Below are 3036 nucleotides of genomic sequence, written 5' to 3' on the forward strand. Positions count from 1 at the left end.
ACGCGAGACTAGACCTTTCGTTAATAAACGTTCATCGATTGATTCACAATATTTGGCCAAGGTTGTAGCACTTTCGTTTTCAAATAGTGAATTTAAATTAGAGAATAGTCACTGGCTGGACGGCTGACGTCGCCACGGACTATACGCGTACGCAAGTAAATTCATGTACTGAACGATATAGAGTTTGAATAACGTGACGCGACATAACACCCGACACCCGTTAACATTGGTAGGGAAGTAAATAATTTAGGTACACCCTTATACACACTCAATAAAAGAAAGAAACCATGGCGGACGAAATTAAGAAAACCACACCTGCAGAGACCAAGAATTCCCGAGAAAATCAAATTCCAACCACTTCAAGAATAACAAATAATCTCGAATCACAACTTTCAACAAAAAACGCAGAAACATTTCAAATGTTACAAAATTATCAGACTGGATGACTAATATGGAACTTGCAATAAATAGCCGTAAGGAAGAAATACGTTCCATTGCAAAGAATTTGGATTTGGTTATGTCGGACGAAAGTGAGAGGGAGAACGATGCAGATTTTGAAACAGCCAATGATGACGCGTAAATAGGACGACAAAGGTTGTTACAGGAAAGAGTAACAATTCAAAATGAAGATATCCTCACAAGAGACAGGCTTTCAAACCGGTTAAATGATAGAATTGAAAGTTGAACAACATTAAACGAAACTATCCCTGCAAGGGACGCGATTTAATTGATTCAAAAATTTAATGGACAAGACGATATGGGAGTTGAACCCTTCATCGCTCTTGTGAAGAGAATTGAAAGACAGTGCACAAAACCAGGAGGTTTATTGGACTGGATCATTGCAGAGAAAATCGAGGGAGAAGCCGAGAAAGCAATTCGCTTTTTATCGATAGAAAAATATCATGATCTTTTTAAATCCCTTAGAACTAATTTTGGTACAATAGGATCGCTGGAAACATATCGCACGAAACTTTCACAAATAATTCAAGGAGCGGGAGAAACCACGCAGAATTTCAACACAAAGTTTAACCAAAGAATGCATGAACTGGTATATGCTGTACAATAAAAAAATCCGCAAATAGACGAAAGAAGATTTGTATAAAAAATGAACAACAAACTATTTTAGAAAAATACATTATGAACTTAAGAGAAGAGCTTTCAGACCGAGTTTCGAGTAGAAACCCAAACGACATTAGAGAAGCTCAATAAATGGCAATCCAATCAGAAGTTTGGTTAGCTGAACGGAGTAAAATTCGTCAATCAAAGAACACAATTAAACCTCAACTACCTATCCGTACAAACCCTCATAAAACTCCTTTCAAAACTCCAAACTCCCAATTCAGTAATCAAAAATACCCAAAATAAAAAATACTCCAAATCACAGTATACCTTTGCAGCAGAGACTCCAGTTATTTTTCAGTCACTGCAAAATACCCGGGCATACCGAAAATCAATGCTTCTCTAAACAAAGAAATTTTTACACCAAAGCCTCGGGAACTCTACCTCCGAATCATGTGACCTATACCCAAGAAGAAACAGAGGAAGAAAAAGAGTTCCAGGAAACGGAAAGGAACTCGGAGACAGAGTATCAGCAATATCCGGAAGACTATACTCTATCAGAGGACAATTACATGGAGCAATAAAACTGGTATAATTATTAGTTGATAGCGGTGCATCGTTCAATTTAATAAAAGAAAATTGTCTTAATAAAAAACACCAGAGGATTACCATGGAAAAAGAGTTTTCAATGGGAAATGACAAGCACAGGACAAAAGAAGTCACGAAATTTAAGTTTCAAGGGAAAGAACATCTCTTTGTAATCGTGCCAGAAAAGTTTCCAGTACCCGAGGAAGGCATCATTGAACACCATTCCTGCACTCCTATCAGTTTAACTTGTCCAACCAATCCCTCCAACTTGACGATAAAATATACCCTTTGGAGTATGACGGAATCCTTATCCCAAAGAACACCATAAAAATGATATCCTTAGAGACAACCAAGAAGCAAGGGCACATTATCATAGAAGACAATCCCTACATTCCAAATTCCATTTACCGGATTGTTGACTCAAAAGTTCAAATTCCTGTCAGTAACGAAACAGAAATGGACTTAAGACTGAGCGGCGAAGAGATAAACTATAAATATATCAATCTTATCCCGGCCCATATAATGAAGATAGCTATCTCATATCACGACATTTTCACACTACAAGGAGATCCATTACCATGCACCAGCCTAGCGTCACACAAAATAGTTTTGAAGGATGAAGCTAACATTAATATACGTCATCCTCGACATCCAGGATGTCACAAGGAAGAGATTTCTAATCAAGTGAAAGAAATGGTAACTAAAAAGATAATAGAAGCTTCGAACTCACCATTCAACTCACCACTCTGGATAGTCCCGAAAAAACGCGATGCATCTGGTAAACAGAAGTGGAGGATTGTCATTGACTTCAGGAAGTTGAACGAGAAAACTGATCAAGATGCCTACCCACTTCCGGTGATCGACGAAATCTTGGACCATCTTGGAAAAGCAAAATTCTTTTCAGCTTTCGATTTGAGCTCAGGATTTCAACAAATTCCTATGCATGAGGACTCAAAAAAATACACTGGATTCTCTACAAATGAGGGACATTTTCACTACAATCGCCTACCGATGGGACTCAAGAATTCGCCGGCAACATTCCAAAGAATGATGGATACAGCATTAAGAGGACTAATCAGAAAAATATGCTTTGCTTACCTAGACGACATTGTTGTCTTTGGAAGTACACTTCAAGAACACAATGGAAATCTGGTTATCCTATTTGAACGCTTACGGGCTACCGGACTTAAACTTCAACCGGATAAATGTGATTTTCTTCGGCTAGAACTAGAATACCTAGGGCATGTGATCACAGATGTCATGTCCTTCTTAGGCTTAGCCGGGTATTACCGAAAATTTATAAGAAACTTTTCTACAATAGCTAAACCACTAACTGAATTGACAAAGAAAAATCAACCCTTCAACTGGACATCGACTTGCGAAACAAGT

Source organism: Belonocnema kinseyi, chromosome 3 (assembly GCF_010883055.1).
Source record: "Belonocnema kinseyi isolate 2016_QV_RU_SX_M_011 chromosome 3, B_treatae_v1, whole genome shotgun sequence".
NCBI lineage: Eukaryota > Metazoa > Arthropoda > Insecta > Hymenoptera > Cynipidae > Belonocnema > Belonocnema kinseyi.